This window comes from Eretmochelys imbricata, chromosome 21 (assembly GCF_965152235.1).
Source record: "Eretmochelys imbricata isolate rEreImb1 chromosome 21, rEreImb1.hap1, whole genome shotgun sequence".
In the NCBI taxonomy this organism is placed as follows: domain Eukaryota; kingdom Metazoa; phylum Chordata; order Testudines; family Cheloniidae; genus Eretmochelys; species Eretmochelys imbricata.
In genome coordinates, this window is record NC_135592.1 from 557,380 (window position 1) to 580,731 (window position 23,352).

At 44.2% G+C, this 23,352-nt stretch overlaps 1 pseudogene across 1 annotated transcript; it reads left to right on the forward strand.

The window, feature by feature from the left end:
• Nucleotides 1–1,046: 1,046 nt before the first annotated feature.
• On the forward strand, nt 1,047–23,009 carry LOC144278063 (mitochondrial glutamate carrier 1-like; annotated as a pseudogene). Its single transcript, XR_013348514.1, has 12 exons — nt 1,047–1,453; nt 1,569–2,735; nt 3,117–3,249; nt 4,515–4,639; nt 5,390–5,515; nt 6,126–6,179; nt 17,854–17,946; nt 18,840–18,958; nt 19,497–19,676; nt 19,768–19,922; nt 21,956–22,031; nt 22,850–23,009. The product of XR_013348514.1 is annotated as a mitochondrial glutamate carrier 1-like (transcript).
• The last annotated feature ends 343 nt before the right edge of the window (nt 23,010–23,352 follow it).

The following is a 23,352-nucleotide window of genomic DNA, read 5'->3' on the forward strand; positions in this document are numbered from 1 at the left end:
CCAAACTTCTTACAGCTTCATGGGGCCCCACTTGGAGGTTTCTGGCATTAAGGGGGGACAAGCTGCAGGAGTGCAAGTTGGGCGTACCCTCCAGTATGCGGTACTGGCAAGAGTTTTTTAGCGGGTATGGGGTATCGGAAAGACTTGGGGCTAGCCCACCCCCGCCTCCATGGGAGGCTGCACTCTGCTCCAGAATGCGGTTAGGGAGGGCTTTCATTCTTTATATGGTTTTAACAGCACAATACATGTGCTAACAAACTTAAACAAAGGCTTTGTTTAAATTTGTTAGCATATGTATTGTGTTGTTAAGTTGGTCAGGAGTCCTCAGGAGGGATGGGGGGATGGAAGGTGTTTAAACAGTGGTTTTGGTTCTGTTTCTTCCTGTCAAGGTTCCTCCCCCACTCTGAACTCTAGGGTACAGATGTGGGGACCTGCATGAAAAACCTCCTAAGCTTATCTTTACCAGCGTAGGTCAAAAACTTCCCCAAGGTACAAAATATTCCCCCCGTTGTCCTTGGACTGGCCGCTACCACCACCAAACTAATACTGGTTACTGGGGAAGAGCTGTTTGGATGCGTCCTTCCCCCCAAAATACTTCCCAAAACCTTGCACCCCACTTCCTGGACAAGGTTTGGTAAAAAGCCTCACCAATTTGCCTAGGTGACTACAGACCCAGACCCTTGGATCTTAAGAACAATGAACAATCCTCCCAACACTTGCACCCCCCCTTTCCTGGGAAATGTTGGATAAAAAGCCTCACCAATTTGCATAGGTGACCACAGACCCAAACCCTTGGATCTGAGAACAATGAAAAAGCATTCAGTTTTTTACAAGAAGACTTTTAATAAAAATAGAAGTAAATAGAAATAAAGAAATCCCCCCTGTAAAATCAGGATGGTAGATATCTTACAGGGTAATTAGATTCAAAAACATAGAGAACCCCTCTAGGCAAAACCTTAAGTTACAAAAAAGATATACAGACAGAAATAGTTATTCTATTCAGCACAATTCTTTTCTCAGCCATTTAAAGAAATCATAATCTAACACATACCTAGCTAGATTACTTACTAAAAGTTCTAAGACTCCATTCCTGGTCTATCCCTGGCCAAGACCAGCATACAGACAGACACAGACCCTTTGTTTCTCTCCCTCCTCCCAGCTTTTGAAAGTATCTTGTCCCCTCATTGGTCATTTTGGTCAGGTGCCAGCGAGGTTACCTTTAGCTTCTTAACCCTTTACAGGTGAGAGGAGCTTTCCCCTGGCCAGGAGGGATTTCAAAGGGGTTTACCCTTCCCTTTATATTTATGACACTTCCCATTAGTCTGAATTATCCATATAACATCCATATGGCATCACATCAAGGCCAGATCATTAGAGGAATGCCTCTGCTTACTCTGACCAGAGGATGTTTGGTTCTGATGTCAGCCCAGTTCTGCAGACTGACAGGAATCAGGTGTTGTCCCCAGTGTACATAGAATTCTTCTTTGCACCCAAACTAGTCTTAACATGTATTTTGTTAACTGGAACTGGAGCAACAAAACAAAGAAAACAAATGCCTCATTTTCCAGCTTTGTGGGTGAGAGAACTATAAGTGACACTGGACACTGGACAACCTTCAACCAGCTGCCACAGGAATCTGCGAAGAACTTTGCTGAAAATATGTTCCTCATCTTAGCAACGGAACTGACTTATCACACATCTGCCCACCTTTATTCGAATGAAGCTCCTTCTGATCTGAGAGCTCAGGCATTGTCAGTTTCATCCAGAACAATTTACAAACTTGGAACCTAGTCATGTAAACCCTTAATCATTTGATCAATCCCATTGAAGACAAATAGGACTATTTGCATGACTATGGACCACTTTTGTGGTAAGAGTTTCAGGAGTCTGTTCTGTTCCCATAAAGGAAGTTGAATTTCCCATTGAAATACAGTGTTTGGGTACAATACCATAATGCAGTTTAGGATACAGTTCTACTTAAAATTTGTTTTTTAATAAGTCATGCATATGCTGAAATGGCTCATCACCTAACTCCCATATTGCATATAAACAGACTGAAATAGTACATATTTGCGAGGAAAGTGAGTAGTTAAGCATGTTGATGTTTGTATATACAAACACCCATTTCATCACTATACTGGAAAATATTTTCTATGGAATTTGAAGAAAGTTTAACAGCTCCAATTGTTTTCTGTGTTAATCAGTGTGTACCTGAAAAAATTACATGTCTTCTAAGAGAAAAGAATCAGGCCACACTTAAAAAAAAAATTCCTTACAACTGGTGTTCAGAAGAGTGCTACAAGACACACACATAACCTCATGAGCAGAAGGCAGAGAGGATACCCTCCCACATTATGACCATCAAAAAATAATAATAATAATAATAATAATAAAATCTCAAAGAGGCAGAGGTTCACAGATTTGCAAACCTAAAAACCTGTGTTATGCTTTAAACCACCTCAGCACATACCAGATTTATGAACATTAAAAAGTTTACTGCAAGGGAACACTGATCCCATTAACCTGAATGTGTGCAAGTCAGTATCCCCTCACTGACTAAAGGTGCAGTCACACCTGAACAGCAAAAATTTAATCTTACCATTTTAGGCTAAACAGCTAAAAATTAATCTTGCCCTTTTAGGCTAAACAGAATCATGTCACTGGCTCCATCTCTGTTGTTACATATCAGATAACAAAACCCCAGTGCGGCATCGTTCTGGCACGTAGGGTCTCAGGTACGTGGTATGATTTTTCAGAATCTCTTTTGGGAATAGTCATGTATCCGAAATAGCTGGTACTTGTGATTATGCTATTTTATGCATATGTATTTCTCTTGGTATCTGAAGTTATGAATATTAGCTATGTTTACTACATGTTTTCTCGGTGGTAACACCCACAAGATATTTAGCCTACATGTGAAGGGACAAGTCAAGTTGAATGGCCCATTAAGGAACACTTAGCTAACGATGGACCCTGGAAAATGTCTGTCTACACTTAATGGACTTTTTGTGAACATTCTAACTAGAATATGGGTGGGGGTGATGGAGATGTAACTTGCCCATGTGACTCCAAACACCATCTTTCACAGTGAGATCAGATTTCCCTTTACTTGGCAGAAGCTAAAAGGCCCTGGCCTGGAAACATCTCCATTTTGCCTCTTTCCTGCTCTGCCCTCTTTCCTGCTCCAGCCTCTGGACTATGAACATATACTAATGGGAGCATTCTAACAAAGGGACTGAGGACTTTAAGGTAATCTGGAGCCTTCATATTTCCTCGATCCTTTGCAGATAGACTTATGTGTTGGGTATGGTACAAAGACTGTTCTAGCCTCATTGATTGCTGATTTCTCCTTTGCAATGGACAAAGATCAGATGTCTGCTGACTTTCTCATATGAGTCAGCAGCCTTTGATACCTGTGCTATAAGCAACATAGCCCTTGCTTGAGTGGCTTTGTTCTTTCCTCTCCAAATGTCAAAGCCTGTTCCCATTGAACTCAATGGCAAAATGTCTTTTGATTTCAATGGGAACAGGATTTGGCCCCAAGAGATCAGAGAATGTGATTTTGATCAATTGCTTATCTGTGCAGAGACAGTTCTCATGCACGTTCTGCCAGGCTGATTTTGATTACCCCTCCTGTGTGTCATGCTGAGGAAAATAATAAAACAATCTGGGCTGTAGTTCTGTGCCTCTTTTCCATAACACCCAGCATCTTTGTTTTCCTAGTGCCTAGCAGAGAGCAATACTTAGGCCTTGTCTACACCACCAGTTTACAGCGCTAAAACTTTCTCGCTCAGGGATATGAAAAGATACACCCCTGAGTGATGCAAGTTTCAGTGCTATAAAGTGGCAGTGTAGACAGTGCACCAGTGCTGGAAGCTGCTCCCCTCGTGGGGGTGTTTTTTACAGCGCTGGGAGGGCTCTATCCCAGCACCAGTGCCGCGACTACACAGCCGTGGCAGCGCTTTAACGTTGGTAGTGAAGACATACCTTTGATAAAGGTAAGCTGGCAGAAGCTTAGTATGGACATAAGGGAGGCACTGATAGTGTGTTAAGGGAAAGGGGGGTGATTGAAAACTTCTTAAATAAGGATAGGGAGGACAATTTGGGGTGCTGCTGGATCCTCAATGACACCTGGAAGTACAGATGGCACCAGGGGCCCAAGGCATCATTTTACAACTGCATCTATTTAACAGATGCAGTTGTAAAATTTTAGACAGGTAAGGGGGGGGTGTTGGAGGGGACAGGGAGAGTGTGGTGGGTGGGGAGGAGTCACATGGAGGGTCACGTGTCCCTCCCATGAGCGCAATACTGGCAAGATATTACTTCTACTTGCACCACTGATCAGCTGTAACTACAGCTGGGGGCGGGTGCTGATTTGTCACACGTTCCCTGCACATGGAATTTGAGTGGCATGGAGCTGCTTGAAATAGCTTTATTCTCATACAGTCAGTGAAGTAACATTGTGTTATATATATAACAACCAGAAGGTTTTTAAGCTTCATTTTACTTCACAGAGACTACTTGGAATTTTCTGCTTAACAACCAACTCCTCTCCAGGAGCATCTGTATTGAGTGACCAAAAAGTGCAAACACGTTTCATCTGGTGAATTTCAAAGAAAATGACTGAGAAACACATTGGGTAGGTCTCATAGTTCTGGAATGTTAAAAAGCAGGACTGCTGAAAGTTAGCTGTGTTCCTATGTGAGTACAATAGAACGTCACTAATTCACACTAAAAACTGTCAGATCCTTTGCTAGAGTTTGGAAATTAGCGAGTAAGCCAACAAGCATACTTTAAATGATTAAGATACATCAAAATCAAATAGATTGAAAAACGTATTGTATTCATTTATTTTGACAAATTTTCATTTGTAACCAAAGTTTTCTGTAATATACTAGCAGATGTTGTGGATATAGTCTGCAAAATAATGTCTCTACAACGTGCAAAGGTCTGACAATAGTACTATTTAAAATTGACAGTTTTCCTGCACCTGTTCAGAGAATTCAGCTTTGTTTGGAGGTTCCACATAAAGTGTTCAGAACTGGTTTGTTTTTTGTATATGGTTATTTAAGCTATTTGCAGAAGAGGTGTAGCACTAAATTTAAATAACGAACAGAGAGAGCTTCAGAGCACGCTGCTTGTGATAGTAGTGATGATTGAACAAGGGCAGTATATGCAATGCAAAACTAACACAATTCCAAACTCTAGTTCAAGTTGAAAGGGAGTCTGAGATTACATTAAGTAACTCTAAGGAGATGCTGAGCTTTTCCAGTTCAGCATGAAAAGGTATTAAGGAGACTTGTTGGTTTTACATAGCACAGGTGAGCTTTGAGAAATAAAGATACTTGCTTCATTTGCTTCCACTTAACAAGCACTTTCTCTTGTTCAGTCTGCCTGCTAAACTCATCAATGGGGGAGTTGCAGGGATCATTGGCGCTACCTGTGTTTTTCCAACTGATCTGACTAAAACCAGGTTACAGAACCAGAGGAGTGGACAGCAAGTATACAAAAGCATGTAAGTGAACATTGGAAATGAATTCTGAAGACAGAAGAGTTTGTATGTGTATGCTGGAGACACTGCCACCAACCAGAAATTTGTGGAATAAAAGCCCTTTCAAGAAATGTTAGAAATTGTGTTAACATTTAGCCTCTTTTGAAATTCGTAATTTAGTTAAGCAAAGAGGGACACACCACTGTGGTACTGTCATGCTGGGTATTCATTAGACTTTGTTGCCTCCCTATTTTGTTGCCTCCCATATTGACCAGTTGCAGGTGCTTCTGCATTAAACATGTGGCTGCACTGCAGTAGTTTGATATGAGCCTTCAGTCTTTTGAATCTTTTTGTGCTGAGACTCTCATTTTCTGTTGCTGCCAAAGCCCTGGTGTCAGCAAGTTAAGCGTCTCTTGAAATAGGCAATTCTATGCTCAGATGACACAGGTTTGGCTGTAAACTCTTTCATTAGGATGTAGCTTCCTCTAATGATGATTTAGTTTTTCCTTTGGAATTTCCACTTTTAATATTAATAACTGGAATAACTAAATACATAGATACTCTCCAAAAGTGTATAGGGTATGTTTAGATCTTTGACAGATGAATTCAAATTACTGTGTTTTGTCTTGGTCAGGCTGGATTGTCTAGTTAAGACACTGCGCTCAGAGGGCTGTTTTGGGATGTACAGAGATAAGACTTTTTCCTGTTTCGTAGCTAGTTATAGGTAACTCTGCAACACATAATCACAGTGATTCTCATTCCTTTTCGCCAACATTTTCCAAGTGTTTTGGGTTCCCAACATCATACACCATGGACCAAAATTTCAGCAGTATTAATATCAATCGGAGCTGCAGGTACTGAGAAGCTATGAAAATCAGACTCAACATGTCTAAAGCTGGGTACCCAATGTTAGAGGCCACTTTTGAAAAGTTGGCCCTTCAGGACCTAAGAGTGGAACATTACAAAGCACTAGAAAAAAATCTCATAAGTAAGACTGGACTCATGCACGTTCATGGACGCTTTTAGAATTTTTTTAAATTGTTGTTATTATTATTATACATTTTATCCAAACTTTCTGTTGTTTCCATGCTCTGATATGCAAGTACTGGTAGCTAGATGGCAAGCAAGGAACTCAACTATGGGCACGAAGCAGTTAGTTAAAAGCAGCTGTGTGAGCGATCCAGTTTTCAGGTCTCTTCTGGATTTGTGAGAGGCCTAATATATCAAATGGAATCATGATATCCATACCTAAGAGGAGGCCAATTAAAATTTAAGGACACACTCACTACAGCAAGGGCTTTGACTCTGCCAAGTAGTGTATGAGGCTCCTTTATTTACTGCATATACCATGTCTTTCTATCAGTTCAGTCCAGGGAAGGATTCACATCCAGGATTGGGATGTGTTAGAAAGGGAGATGGGTATGTCAGGATCCTCTATAAATCCACTTTTATCAAATTGGAAAGTTAGTTCCTAAGATAGCTACTTTTTGTTCACAGGTTCACTATACCTAAAGAATGTTCCCCTCTGATAAATCTGCTTCAAGAGAATTAATTTAGTTTTTAGGAGCCAAAACCGCATAGTGCAGAAATCTTGGCCAAGGAAAAGAAGCTTTCAGTCCATGTGAATGGAGACTAAGCAAGAAATGATTCCTTAACACAAAAGCCAGCATTTCAATGTGGAATTTAAGAAAAATATAAAGGCAGACATCCTAATTATTTTCCCTCAGTGACTTTTACTGCTAATACCTATGCAAAGTAGAATGTTTTTTGTGGCATGTGTTTTTCATAATACAGACCTTGGCTCCTGAGAAGTTTGAAGGCTAGTCAATCTGGCCAAGCCACAATGGAACGTTTAATGGTTTTGCAGTGCTGCTTACCATTGCAAACAGGCGTAGTTCCCTTTTTTTCCTGTCCGTAGACACTGCCTAGCTTTAGGTGTTTACTCTCTCAGTAAAGATTTTTTCCCTTAACTTCGATATAAATTCTTTCTCTGCCAAACATCTGTTTTAAAGGCTCATCGATATTGGGAGAGTTCCCACTGAATATTGGATTACCAACAAGGAATCTTGACACTATGGATGTTTAACAAAAACATTCAGTCTCATCTTTCCAGCAATGGAAGGTTGCCTTTAATTTGGGATAGATTCTAAAAGTTTAATGGGTTGTTACAGCTTTTAATCTAACATTTAAAATAATTTCTCCCACCCACTAAGGCTGGATAGTGGTGAGCAGACAAAATAAAGGAGTTTGTTAGATAATCTAATTTGTACTATGTATTGCTGGTATTTGGCAAAGTAAGTGAATTCTACAGATCTTTAGTGTGGCAAATGAAAAATTATCGCTTAAATGTACTGTTTTTTATCGCAACCATTTTACAAGCCATTAATCTCATTTGTTTCAGTGTTGGGCAAATTCAGAGTTCTCTCTCACACATGTGTGACCCGCACTGCTTAAGTGTATTAACCATTGTGGGTGCTTTCCCGATTTATTACTGCCAAAAAATAGTCTGCAAAATTTACCACTGCACGCTGGAGTTGGGGACAAGGCCTTTCAAAAACTTGATCTGATTATAACAATAAAGGACTTTGCCTTTTCTTCTCTTTCCCATTTGCTTTGACTTGTTTAACACACATGCTGCTTTCAGTTGTGTTCCTCACACTTTCTGCATGTCTGTGTGTTATACTGTATGCTTTGTTTTCACAAATAAGAGGAACATAAGAACGGCCATGCTGGATCAGACCAAAGGTCTATCTAGTCCAATATCCTGTCTTACGACAGTGGCCAATGCCATGTGCCCCAGGGGGAATGAACAGAACAGATAATCATCAAGTGATGGATCCCCTGTTGCCCATTCCCAGCCTCTGGCAAACAGAGGCTAGGGACACCATAATAGGGACACTGTAACAATTTTATAGTCATATAGACTTTAGAATCATAAGCTGTTCTGCACATCATGACTTTATGGATTTAACAGTTGAAATTGGGGAAGTAAAACTTTCTGACCCCAAAACACAGTCTTCAGTCATTTGAGTTACAGGTGCATCTCTTGCTGTAGTAGTATTAGAGGTAATAGCTTCTATGGGTCTCTTGCTGTAACGTGCAGTATGAAAACTCACACCTGACAGCTGTGACACTCCCAACTAGTAGAGAACACTGATGACATATATAATGTTAGCTAGTGATTGATACCACATCAGTAAACAAGATGTCTTCCAAGCCTTTGTGGTTCTCCATTGATTAAAAATAAGAGCTCGTTTGCAGAGTTAGAAATTTGAGGATCACTTTATGATGGAGAATCAAACTTCTGTGTACGTATTACATAGAAATGTGACTAGAATATAAATGTTGCAGACATATCACTAACTGCCCATGACAATTGCTCTAGGCAAAGGCTTTATTATAATTCTGCCTAATCTGATTCCATTAGTCTGTCAGAAGCTTTGCTGCAATTAAAATAAAACAAAATGAAGACATTTGGATTTGAGTGCGAGGTCCTAAAGCCTCTTTCCTGTCATTTGCCAAATGCAAAGCTATATGTTACAAGCGTTGTTAGTTTCAAGTTTATACAATACACATCCCATGGATTTTTAAGATTTCTTGCACAGTAATCCACGGAATTGTAATTTAAATTCACCTGTTTTGTTGGAGCCACATTTCTAGAGATATTGTCCAGGAGAGGGCTGGGCAGTACAGGGTGTTCACTTCTGGGGGAAAAGCTAAGCCTGGGAGTGAGTTGGGGTCACCGTTCAGCATAACCCAGGCTGGTAAGAGCCAAGGTGTGCCTGGCTGGCTGCAGCACACAGACATGGTGGGGAGTGACTTGCAGGCTGGAGGCTCTTTGTGAGCACTCCAGACTGGAGGCTACAGCAGCAAGGCAGTGTAAAGGGCACCCCGGGTTAGAGGGCAGGTGTGATGCAGCTACTTATTAGTCTGGATTGTACCCTGGGTATGTCACAGTGGTGTTAAAAATGCCCGCACTCTGCCATAGTACACTGGAGCTGAATCAGTGAAGGAAAGCACATAGGATGCCGCTCTGCTGGTGATACAACAGAGACACTGGTGTAGACAGAGCATTTTTACCACCACTTTTCACAGTAGAGGGCTGAAAACACTTCAGCTCCAGCTACACTACCCACTTGGCTCTCATAGGTGTATCACTGTTGAATGTTGCTGTAACATAGATTCCGTTTTTTCTATTGTGGATACAAAATTTGCATAACTGGAAGAATCCCACTCCCCACCTTTGCAAATAACACTGATTCAGGGAGTTTACATAATTTCCTGTACAACTTGTCATAGGTTCACGATCAAGTTGAGCTAACTTAAAGCAGAAATTCTCCCCTTTATGTCATTTCTTGCATCTGAGCCTCCACTTTCAAATCTGCACTGAGCAAATAATACTACGGGCAGTTAAAGGCATTTCTTAGTCACCTTCACAGTTATCACTAAAGAGGAGCATTTAGAGTCTCCTATAAAACACCAGCTGTCTAAGGTTTTCTGTTTGATAAAGTGTTGGGTGCATCTGTGACTGGCTCAGTCAGGCCTGGGGATTTCTCTGGGGAAGTTTCCACAGTGTTCAAAACCCGATTTTTATCTAGTTTCACTTTACAATAGACCAGGTGCCAGCCACAGCACGTACAGTCCTGCAGTGACAAGTGACTAGTTTGGGACAAATCTTGCTGCACAATGATCGTACTGGTCCTTAACTAGAAAGTCCAGGCCCCTGCGGACAGCTGACAAGCTGATGAGGAGAATATTTTCATGTCACGTACAGCCTCTGTTGGTGACAGGCATGGGGCATAAGGTGCCATTTGTGACCCAGTCTGTGGTTTCCAGTCATTATTGCCGGTGAATGGGGGGTGGAAAACATTCTGCAGGAGATAAAGTAGAGTCACTTCCTTTTCACAAAGCCTCCTGGCTGCTCATGTGAGGCTGGGGCATTGTGTCCTTCACTATGGACACGGAGGAGGTTCAGAATTGCATGGGAGCAGAGCAGAAAGTAGCAGAAAGGTGGGTTTCCATGGGTCCATCTTTCAAAGAACACTGAACTCACCTCGTTAAGAGCCCAAGCCAGAGCCCATTGAAATCCATGGTGAGACTCCCATGGACTTCAGTAGGAGTTGGCTTGGGTCCTAGATATAGCATGCACCATAAAATCTTACTCTAGTACTGGTAGCACAAGTAAAGAAAAGTGGACCATAGAAACAGCGCCCCCCCCCCGCATTCTGCCTCGCAGGACACAGTCTGCCACAAAGACAGCCTGCGGCAGTACGTCACAGTGTGATTTTGTTAGTGACAAAGAATCAAGATGCCAGTTGGTATTTCCTGAATCTCAAACCCCCTTAATCAAAGACTAGCACCTCCTAGGCCCTGCCCAGGCTCTGACCTGAATGTTAGCAACTGCGCCAGCCTTCATTAAGGCAGAGTTAAGGTTGCCCTGTGCTGCTCTGTGGCCTTCCAGAATGTGGAGAGCCACTAGACTTAAACCTCTGTGAACTAGGAACTAGAGAGTCAAGGGACATGCAAAGCAACCTTAACCCCTGGCTCCAGCCACAACCACTGGGAATGGTTCAGTGGGAGGACATAATAAGTAGCCTGAGGAATGCCTGAGGATCCCCTTGCCCAAGTGACAGCTTTGCACCACAAGCTCTACGCTCTACATCATGGCAGCATACCAGGTTTTAAAGCGGTTTGCAGACCTGTGGATTTTAGTGCACTTGGACAATGGTAAGGAGCTGATTTTGGGGCAGGCTGAATTCCTGGAGTCCCGGAACCAAACGCCTCGGAATTTGCACCACAAGGGCTCTTTGCCTTCCCATGAGCCCCTACACCCACCTGCTCCCAGGAGCCTCCCTCAGCACTTGAGAGAGGAGAAGCCCCCTGCAGTCCCCTAGAAACAGGAGCCCCTGCCTTCCCCGCAATGACCCATGCACTCCCAGGAGCCTCAGCCCCCCACCACCCCTGCCTCCCACCCCCATCCCACTCCTTACCCCCCTGCTGCTGAGCCTCGGGCCCGGCCAGCCTGATGCCAAGGTCCCAGTGTCAAGAGGAGCAAGAACCGCAGTTGCTGCAGTTTTGGCACCTTGAGGGCCCAGTACTTAAAGTGGGCCCCGGGTGTCATGCTGCCCATGCTCCTGGCCACGTGGCCTGTGTGCCAGAGTAGGGAGATTGCTGTACAACTCCCCTGTGCACACCCACAACTTCCAGTTGCAACGTGCCAGTGTTTAACAAGGGGTATAGTGCAACCAGCAAGGCAGCAGAAAAACTAGCCCAGCCAGGTCTAGGTGGCAACCCCAACACATGGTTAAAAGTGGCTGGTCGTGGGTGGGCACCCCCCAGCTCCGTGGCCTCTACAGTCTACCTGGTTCCTTGTTATGCTATCGCAGGTTTCAAGCCAGACTCCCTATATGGGTGGATTTTAGCGTACCTTGCTTATTAACGTCTACTTATTGGAGGGCCCTAGGTGAGGAATCCTTGACCACAACACGCACCGCCAGCTCATCCCCCAACCCTGGTGTGGCACAGCACTATCATGGTGGGGAGCAGCAACACCCCAGATAAGACTGCACCGAACTTTCCTTCTTCACGGGGGAAAAGGGCTGTAAACAATTCCATCGTTTGGGTTATTGCCCCACTGCAAACCCCATCACCCGCCGAAAACAAATCACAAGACTTCTGCTTCCTAATGTGATGGGCACCATGGTGAAAACCAGCTCAGTTAAGGGGTTGTCTACACTCGAAAGTGGGGCCACTTTAACTAGGCCAGTGCAGTTAACGAGGCAACGCTCGGCTCCGTAAGCTCTGCCCCCAAGCCCAGTGTGGCTGCAGTGAACCAGTATGAACGTCTAGTCTGGTTTGGGAAGCAAAACAAGCTGTGTGGCTAGCCAACACCTTGGGCCTGATAGACTTGCATCCACACTAGGGCTCAACCCAGTGTAACTACAGAGGAAAAATAATTACAGCCCAACTGACAGTTAGCCCAAGATACCGTCTCTAGCGCAGCACAGGCCTAAGCCTTTGCCAATAAGCTCCAGGCAACAGTGTGGGAAGGGACTGGGCAGAGCCTGGCGAGAAGACACAATACTTTGGCCTAGTGGCTTTGCCTTTGATACAGTGTGTTGGTACTGGAGCCAGCTGATGTAAGTGAAATGATTGGGTATGTCTACATAAGGGTGGGATTTAATCCGAAGAATTCACAGCCAAAGAATAAAGCTAACATCGCAAACAGTCTCCTCGATGACTGGACCGTGATGTGTAAGCAGACCTTGTCACCTTGCTGGTGAGTTTCACGACATCGCACGAGCAGTGAGACTAGGGCCTGGCACCCGTACTGCAATACCAGAATTCAAAGCAGATCACAAGCAAGCAGATTCACTCATGTTCTTGCATGTTGCTCATGCAAAGCAAGCAGGATGCTAATGTGGACTCAGGTTGTGGACTCAGGTTACACTGATGTGCCCAAAATATTGCTCTATTCTTGGGGCAGATGAATTTGATTTCAAAAGAGATGCATTCCCATTCCTCGCATGGCTATGGAGCTGGGAATGGCCATTGGGCCGTATGCTGCCAGTGGATGTGACTCCACTTCAGCTTTCAGTGGCATGGGGAAAAGATGGCTGAACACAGCAGCTGAGCACCCAGAGAAGTGAGCAGAGAAGTTTAGAGCTCTTCTCTCTCCACACACACACACCCCCCACAGATGTGCAGATGCCTCTCACACACCCATTTAGACACCCCAACACCCAGTCTCAGGCCTCTGTGTCTGAGGCATACATCGAGCCTGCCTGTTCTCAATTCCCCACCTGGGGTTTTGGGGGTGAGGCTGGGGGATGCACTGATGGTGTCTAGTCTGCACTGCCCACCCTGATCTCAGTGCTTGTGGCAGTAACAAAGCATGCCCACTCTCAGCTCTCGGGGACTTAGTGATGTGTCTGTGGTGTGAACTGAACAACCTCTCTTCTTTGGTCGCAGGGCTATTCACCTGAGTCATGCCCATTCCCAGCTCCTGTACAGTCTTAGTGATGTTTGCCTGTAATATGGGCCCAGACCCAGTCTCAGTTCCCCTCTGGCTCAGCACAAAGGGACTTAGGTGTGGCAATTCTCAGTATTACCAGCCCTCACTCATTGGAAGACCAATGGGATCCCCTAAGCCTGAGGTAAGTGCTTAGGCTCCCTCTTCAATAAATGAGGAGAGACAGGCACCTAAGAATGGGAACCACAGAAGCCAGCATGGTAGGCCGGGGGCCACCTAAGGTAGCCACTGGGAGAGGCTATCGAAGGGCAGGAAGATGGGAGATGTTAAGCCTGGCCATTCACAGAGTTTGATCCCTATCGCTGCATGTGCTCCACAACCAAGAACCTGTCTCCCAGGGTCAGGTGACTTCAGTGCTTAATCCCTGTCTTGTGAGATTGTCAAGTTCCTGCCCAAAGCCATACAAAACCAGTGGGGAGAAGGAGACAGAAACCTCCTGTCTGCCCCTTATCCCAGTGATTAGGCTCCTCAGCAGAAGGTATGTAAAAGGGGGTCCAGCACCTCTCAAGTGAGTGCCTTAATTGCTGAGCTAAAGGGTAGTCTGGTGTGGGCTGCTTTTATTGCAGCTGTTCCATTTTAATTAAATATTTAAACATTAATTGGGCCACAGAAGCTGTAAAACTCAGCCTGTAGTCCATTGGTTTGGGGACTCTCCCAGATTTTTGGAGCATCTGGTTTAATCCCCCTTCTGCTTGATGAAAAGGGGTTTGAGCAGTGAGCACCTGCCTCCCCAGTGAATGGCCTAACTGCTGGGGTATAAATTATTCTGCTGTGGGGCTCCCTCAGTCTTTTCTCTTGAAGCTGTTCCACTTTACTGAACTATGAATTGGGCCAAAGCAATAACAAAGTACAAGAAGCTGAGCACGGTGGTTTAGATATCGTGCTGGGCAGTTGGGCGCCTTGGTTCAAGTGGAGAAGGGCTTTCAGCAGGGCACAGCCAGCTTCTTGAAGCTGTTCCACTTTAATGAATTGGGTCAGTAAAAGGCTCAGAATTGCTTGATTGGCTGCTGATCTCAAAAGTGCAAGCATCTGCTTCAACACCTCTCTCAGCCTGTTAAGGATGGGTTTGAGGAGGGAGCTTCTCTTCTCTTGAAGCTGTTCCACTTTAATTAACTCTTAATTGGGCCAAGATAGTTGTAGGGAATCCTCCATAGCCTGGTGGTTAGGGTACTTGGTGGGGCTGGTTCAGTCCTCTTGCTGTGGAGAAGGAATGTGCACAGCAAGTTTCTTTCCTTTGGAAGCTGTTCCACTTTAATTAACTCTTAATTAGGCCAAAGCAGTGTTGCTGTGTAAGAAGCCCTTTTAGAGCCCTGTGATTAGTGTACTCACATGGGTGCTACAGATGTTGGTTTAATTCCCCCCTTGCTTGCTGAGAAGGGATTTGACAAGCTCTGAGGTCTTTTCCTCCTCATGCTGTTCCACTTTAATTGACTATTAACTGAGGAAAGCAAGTATCATCCACTCCACTCTGTACTTAGCCTGGTGGCTTGGGTCCTGGTTTGGGGTGCTGACACAGTGGGTTCAATTCTCCCCTTGGCTTGAAAAAGGAGAGGAATGGGCACTGCATTAGTGTTTTCTCTTTAAGCTGTGTAATTGTTTAATGAACTATTAAATGGTCCACATCAAAGCAGCCCTATGTAGCCTGCTAGTCAGGCTGTCTGCCTGGGTTGGTGGTGGCTGCAGCAGCTCAATTCTCACTGGGCTTGATGAGCAGAAAGGATTTGAACAGCTAGCAGCTTTCCTCTGGTTCACTTTAATTAACTATTAACTGGGCCAAAACAAGCCTCATTCCCAACACTCCCTGGATAGCCTGGTGGTGCAGGTACTAGCCTAGGGTGATGGAAATACTGCTTCAATTCCCTCCTCCCTCCTCTCCCCTTAGATTTAGAAGAGAGTTGAGCAGTAATTGCCTCTCCTCTTGATGCTTGTCCACTTTAATTAACTATTAAATGGTCAATTAAAGCTGCTTACTGAATAGCCTGGTGGTTTGGGCCCCACCTACCGTGTTGGAGAGCCTGGTTCAAATCGCCTCTTGTTTTCTGAGGAGAAGGGATTTCAGCTCTTGAAGCTGGTCCACTTTAATTAACTATTCGTTGGTTACAAAACAAGCCTCCTTCATAACACTGCTTTCACAGCCGGATGGTGCAGGTACCAGCTGGAGCTACTGGTTCAATTCTCCCCCAATCCCCTTAGATTAAGAAGAGAGTTAAGCAGTAATTGCCTTTCCTCTTGATGCTTATCCACTTTAATTAACTATTAAATGGTCAAATCAAAGCTGCTTACTATAAATCCCTGATAGCCTAATGGTTTGGGCCCCAGGTAGGGTGTTGGAGATCCTGGTTCAAATCCCCCTCCTACTTTCTGAGGAGAAAGGATTTCAGCTCTTGCCTCTTGAAGCTGGTCCACTTTAATTAACTAGAAGAAAAGGAGTACTTGTGGCACCTTAGAGACTAACCAATTTATTTGAGCATAAGCTTTCATGAGCTACAGCTCACTTCATCGGATGCATGCTGTGGAAACTGCAGACGACATTATATACACAGAGACCATGAAACATATGTATATAATGTATATATAATGTCTTCTGCAGTTTCCACAGTATGCATCTGATGAAGTGAGCTGTAGCTCACGAAAGCTTATGCTCAAATAAATTGGTTAGTCTCTAAGGTGCCACAAGTACTCCTTTTCTTTTTGCGGATACAGACTAACACGACTGTTACTCTGAAACCTTTAATTAACTAGGAATCAGGCCACTTCCTGAGCTAGTCTATAGTCTAGTGGTTTGGTTGCTTGCCTTCGCAGTGGGAGATGCTAGTTCAAATCTTTCCTCTAAGGATTTGGAGAAGGCTGTCCTGCCTCCCAGGAGGGAAGTGGGAGGTTCCTGTTTAGGTCCCCTTGCGCTTGCAGGAGACCCTTGTCTTTCTGGAAACAGAAGGGGGTTTGAACAGAGATCACTCACTTCATAGGTGTGGTGGAGGGAGGGGCGGTGACTGGGGGGCCAGGTGGGGCTGTGAGGTGTAGGCTGGGAGGCAGGAGGGTCCCTGGGAGGTGGAAGAGCCTTGGTCTGAGCCTTGGTCTAACCCCTTGCAGAGGGGTTGGACCTGGGGTCTCCCAGTGCCCAGGTGGGTAGCCTAGCCGCAGGGGACAAAAGAGTGATTTGCTTTTTTAATGTAGCTCAAGGAATATTTAAATAAAACAGAGGCAGCTGATATGTGTTGTAAACCCCTTGCCCACAGCAAGAATTGAACCAGGGTCTCTCACATCCCATGTGAGAGCCCCAACCACTATACCACAGAAGGCATCTCTTTTGGCCCAATTTATAGTTTAATTAAAGTGGAACAGCTTCAAGAGAAAGGAACACTTCTCACAAGGCAGAGGGAGGAATTGAACCAGAAGCTCCTACACCCCAGTAGAGTACTCTAGCCCCTGTACCATACAGGGCTTATCAGACTAGGCTTGACCCAGTTAATAGTTAATTAAAACAATTTCAAGAGAAAACACTCACTTAACTCCCTGCCCCAGAGCAGGAGGAATTGACCCACAGCCTCCAACAGCCCAGGTTAGTACCCAACCCCCCTAGCATGGAGGGCTTCTTATGCTTGACTTCTGCTTTGGCTGTTACGAGTTAATTAAAGTGGAACGACTTCCAGAGGCAAGACCAAGGCAGCCCCCCATCAGAATAATTCATAGCCCCGTAGTTTGGACATCCACTTGAGAGGTAGGCGATCACTGCTCAAATCCCTTCTCATCGAACAGGAGGGGGACTGAACCAGACTGGCCCACAACCTAGCTGAGTACCCCAACCACTGCACTGTAGAACGATGCTCCTTGTCCCCCAATGGCCCATTTGGTTTTGGTAGCCTTCTTGATGAGCAGGAGGTGGTCCCTCCTGACAGGTTCACAGTTTCAGAGCAAATATTTTTTACAGTTATAAAGCAAAAACTTAAATATTACCTTACAGCATGTGATAAAGATATTTAAGGGAGATTAATGCATACAGACACTTACAAGCATTTCATAAAGTCTACACACATTATTATAAGTCCAATACCCACCTTACCTGTGCTAATCCACAGGTGAAACAGACTGTCCAGCAATCAATTTGTCAGTGCTTGGCTGAGGCCTAAAGCCTTGGCAAGAGCCGGCACTTGGTTTGCCAGTGTCACATAGCTTCTTTTGTTTGGGGAACTGTAATAAGCTACACTGGCAAAAGCATTCTTTTGTCAGTGCAAGATGGGTGTATACTACAAGGATGTGTATATAGTTAGTTCTCTAAAAAATAAATAGAAGAAAAGCTCTGTTTCAATTAAATAGAAGTGTATTTATTTTTAGGTGCCACAGTAAATCTGACCTTAGTAACACCTGAGAAGGCAATCAAGCTCGTCGCAAATGACTATTTCAGGCACTTCTTGGCCAGGGATGGGTACGTTCCTCTTTGGATAGTCAAGATATCTAGAACATGATACTTTGTATATGTTAGAGTTTGATGTATATACTCGGACTTGCCCTATTAGTCTTTCTGTGGAATACATTCTCAATACAAGGTTTAATTTTAGTAAAACAAAGCTATAGCTCCATCAAAGTCATGTGAATTTGTAGGACCACAGGCAAATAGCCTAGAGAGGGAGTGTCTTAGTTTGTATTAGATGTTTGTTCAGATACTTCAGTGATGACAGTTATATACATTAGATAAATATGTAGCTTAGCTTTTGAGGGTCCAGTCCCGCATCCTTCACTTACACAGGTAGCCCCGCTGAAATAAATGGAAGACAGCTTCTCTGGAACTCTGAACATGTGTACAGAAAGGCACAAAGTTAGTAAAGTTTTAAAAACTGAACTAATATGTTCATAACAATGTAATATTACAATAGCCTGTTAGGTTGCAAGGACACTTGTAATGTTTGGCCATCATTACACAGCAGCTAGGAGCATAAAACATGTATGGTGGAGGAAAAAGAAGAAAAACTTCTTCTCATAGGGTAGACATGGTTTTTTCTGCCAGTTTTATTAAACTTAACTTTTCCCCCTTGCTTTGAACAGAACTGAAAGTAACTCAGCTGTTTAACAAAACTGCTAGTTTTATACAGCACCTTATGCTGCCAAAGATGTAAGTAGCAGATGCAGCACAGTGTTGGGTACAGTGTCAGATAATTAACTTGTTGATTGGAAGAAGTTAATACCTTTTAGACTCTGCCTCAGCACTTTGGAATAAGGTTACAGATGATGAGATTGTCAATGAGGCATTCTGTTGCTCCTGTATGATTTGTGGTCTAAACAGATATTGCTATACCATAATCTTTTTCGTCCCCATTTTAGAACAGGCCTGACCATATCCAGAGAGATGGTGGCAGGCTGTGGTGCTGGAACATGCCAGGTCATCATCACCACTCCCATGGAGATGCTGAAAATCCAACTATAGAATGCAGGGAGAGTAGGTAATTGAGCACTTATCCCCTTCATTTACAACTTGCTTGACTTTGAGTGTCAATTTCTGGGCATTAATGTGTCTCTGCTAAAAAGACACATTTTCATTAACACACAGATCTCTGACGTCGTGAATGATGGAGCTGTTAATATTGTTTCAGGTTTTAGCTCTCATTGCCTGAGAGCAACAATCAGTGCAGATCAATCTTTGTACTGTACAACACTTTGGCCCCAGAGGAATGGAGGACAAAGAGGAATCTTGTCCTGATCTTCTGTCAGTCTGTTGTCGCTGATTGGGTGTGGTAACGTAGAATTGGCAATGTCTTGTCAGGTAGGAGCACCGTTTAGTGGTTGGGAAAGATCAGTGAGAAGTAGCAGCTTTGGTATGAGACTTCTTGAGTGCAGGCCAGTTCTTGTAAGAAGGTGCTTTGGGTGGTGGCCATGACCAGATTCTCCAGCCTCATTGTACTGAGGATGAAGAACTAGATCTGAAACTTCAGGAAGAGTGCCAGGAAATAAGTAAGCTTGACATTTCTGGCTTCATTTCAGCATCTCAACAGCTTGCAAGTGGAATCCACTGTTCAAGTTCTGGCTATAAACTTGTAGCTGTCAGCTCTCCCCTGACCAGACAATATAACACTGGACCTGCTACATAGATAGCAGCTGCACTTCTGCATACAAAGAGGGCATTAAGGGACTCTACAGGGGTCTTGGAGCCACTTTACTGAGGTGGTAATGGTACATTTCTCATTTTCTCCTTTCATTGGTGAGAACTGTTGATCAAGGGGTGTTATGTAAACATGGTGTCTTCTTTACTCAGGGATGTTCCCTTCTCCATCATCTACTTTCCATTATTTGCACGTTTGTACAGAGGAGGACAGGAGTCTCTGGAGGAGAGAGCCCCATTTTATCAGTTATTTCTAGCTGGTTGTCTGGCTGGCTCTGTGGCAGCAGTGTCTGTCAATCCATGTGATGGTAAGAGGCTTTTTATTACACGTTTGGAATCCACATAGGGACCATCGCTTGAAGAACAATCCCCTTCCTGTCTGTGCTTTGAGATCATAGAATCATAGAATCATAGAATATCAGGGTTGGAAGGGACCCCTGAAGGTCATCTAGTCCAACCCCCTGCTCGAAGCAGGACCAATTCCCAGTTAAATCATCCCAGCCAGGGCTTTGTCAAGCCTGACCTTAAAAACTTCCAAGGAAGGAGATTCCACCACCTCCCTAGGCAACGCATTCCAGTGTTTCACCACCCTCTTAGTGAAAAAGTTTTTCCTAATATCCAATCTAAACCTCCCCCACTGCAACTTGAGGCCATTACTCCTCGTTCTGTCATCTGCTTACCATTGAGAACAGTCTAGAGCCATCCTCTTTGGAACCCCCTTTCAGGTAGTTGAAAGCAGCTATCAAATCCCCCCTCATTCTTCTCTTCTGCAGGCTAAACAATCCCAGCTCCCTCAGCCTCTCCTCATAAGTCATGTGTTCTAGACCCCTAATCATTTTTGTTGCCCTTCGCTGGACTCTCTCCAATTTATCCACATCCTTCTTGTAGTGTGGGGCCCAAAACTGGACACAGTACTCCAGATGAGGCCTCACCAATGTCGAATAGAGGGGGACGATCACGTCCCTCGATCTGCTCGCTATGCCCCTACGTATACATCCCAAAATGCCATTGGCCTTCTTGGCAACAAGGGCACACTGCTGACTCATATCCAGCTTCTCGTCCACTGTCACCCCTAGGTCCTTTTCCGCAGAACTGCTGCCTAGCCATTCGGTCCCTAGTCTGTAGCGGTGCATTGGATTCTTCCGTCCTAAGTGCAGGACCCTGCACTTATCCTTATTGAACCTCATCAGATTTCTTTTGGCCCAATCCTCCAATTTGTCTAGGTCCTTCTGTATCCTATCCCTCCCCTCCAGCGTATCTACCACTCCTCCCAGTTTAGTATCGTCCGCAAATTTGCTGAGAGTGCAATCCACACCATCCTCCAGATCATTTATGAAGATATTGAACAAAACCGGCCCCAGGACCGACCCCTGGGGCACTCCACTTGACACCGGCTGCCAACTAGACATGGAGCCATTGATCACTACCCGTTGAGCCCGACAATCTAGCCAGCTTTCTACCCACCCTATAGTGCATTCATCCAGCCCATACTTCCTTAACTTGCTGACAAGAATACTGTGGGAGACCGTGTCAAAAGCTTTGCTAAAGTCAAGAAACAATACATCCACTGCTTTCCCTTCATCTACAGAACCAGTAATCTCATGATAAAAGGCGATTAGATTAGTCAGGCATGACCTTCCCTTGGTGAATCCATGCTGGCTGTTCCTGATAGGCACCTCAACAGCTGTACCATGGATTAGTGAAGAGTTGTTTTTGAGGAGGGCAGCTGTACCAATGGGACCTTAAAAACAGTCCTTGAGTGCTGTTAGGATGTCCCAACAAAGAATGCTGATGACTCCAGGAAAACTCAATGGAAATTAAAAGTCAATATCAGCTACTTCACACGGACATGAATGAAACTTTCTATTGATTTGGAAAGGAGGAGGAATATCTTGGTAGGTGTATTATACACCATTATTGAAGCATTAAGTGTTGGCTATTGCAGAAGGCAAGACTGGCAGACCAATGGTCTGATCAGTGTTGCAGTCCGTATGTTCTTATACAGTACAAATAACATGAGACACCAACACCAGCAGCTCTGTGGAACATTGGGCAGGTAACTGTTCAGTGTTCAACCATGTCAGTGGAAACACATGGCACTTTTTTTAGGCTAGAAGGGGAGTCAAACAGCATTGAACACACTTGCCTTCATCTTTCTGGGTATGGGGCAGAGAAGCTCATTCTGGTCTCTGCTGTCTACTAAAATAAAACAAGTCTTAGTATGGATAACAGACAAGATGTGTGTCTTCAAACAGCATTCAGGGGTCTTTTCCTGGCCCTGCCTGTGTAAATCTGTTCAAGCCAATACTATGCTTTACCATGGAACATTTTGATTTTCCAGTAATAAAGACACGGCTCCTGTCACTAACCAAAGGAACAAATGAGGACAGCTACAGCGGACTTGTTGACTGTGCAAGGTAACAAATGAAGAATGATGATGGGCAATATTTTTCAAAAGTGACTAATTAAGGGTGTGTATGACTTGGACAGCCTTGAAAATTGTACTCTTTGTGGCTTTGAGTCATTTTGTGTAATTGTGGAGATCAGTGAATTCTTAATGGTGAACTAGTTTTGTAGCACTAGGCAGACAGCCAGGGAGTTAATATTCCAATTCGTTTATAAATGGGATATTTTTTGCTGAATGTGAATTCATTTTCTTATTTGCTAAAACACAAGTAATAACAGACTTGTCCCTCAGTGCAGAAGTACTGAGAATCAGCCACTGCCTGGATATGAACTGCCTCCGCTCAAACACCATATCACCAACAAAAATGTGGTGATATCCTTCATCATTGTATTGTTTCCACTTAGGTATGGACAGCTGTGTGCACCCATGAGGGAAATGGCATTGGTGAGCTATACAAGTGGGAGCCCTTCTTAGCTGTCTACCATGATGTAAATGTCAATACACTTTCACCTAGATCAAAGGCATTTAGGCACCGAACTTGCACTGATCTCAGTGCAGTGGCATGGGGCGGGAAGTCTGTCTTGCCAGTGATCTAAGAACTCCCACCATTAGGATATATTCTTAGCTTTTAATAGATTGTGAAGCATTAGTGCTGAATTAGACAGACATGCTGCTGCCACAGGTTTACATTTGTGTTTTTTCTCTCTCTTTCATGAAAGCTGAACACGTATAAGGAAAAACACTGTGTGTGCAGTGGTAGCATGAACATTAAATGACCTGTTTGAGAGCCTGGTAACAAAAACAATATATATTGTCTTCTATTTTCAGGAAAATTTGGTGGAAGGAGGGCCGCCTTGCCTTCCTGATTGGGGCTCGCTGCAGAGCATTAGTCATTGCTCCTCTCTTTGGTGTAGCTCAGGTTATTTACTTTACTGGAGTAGGGGAGTTCCTTGTTGAGCTTTCCCAATATGGCAGATTTTCATCCTAACTCCTCATGTCATGGACATGTTGGAACAGAACCTGCAAGAATCATCGGTATAGAATCATCGGTATAGAGAGGACCCAAGAAACAAATGGCAACTCAGACTGATTTACTTACATTCTTAGTGAATCTGGGGTTCCCTGAGTAAACTGTTACTCATCAACTAAAGTTAACGGAAAGTTGGGACAACGTATCCCTGGGCTGCTGCTCAGTGTTGCACCCCAGCTTGGGGATGCTGTATGTCTCCTTTTCATGGCATTTCCTATTTTGCACCACGAGTCAGACTTGTGACACCAACAACCAGTGCAGTATAGGAGTCTGCATATTGTTAGTGTATGGGAATGTCTCC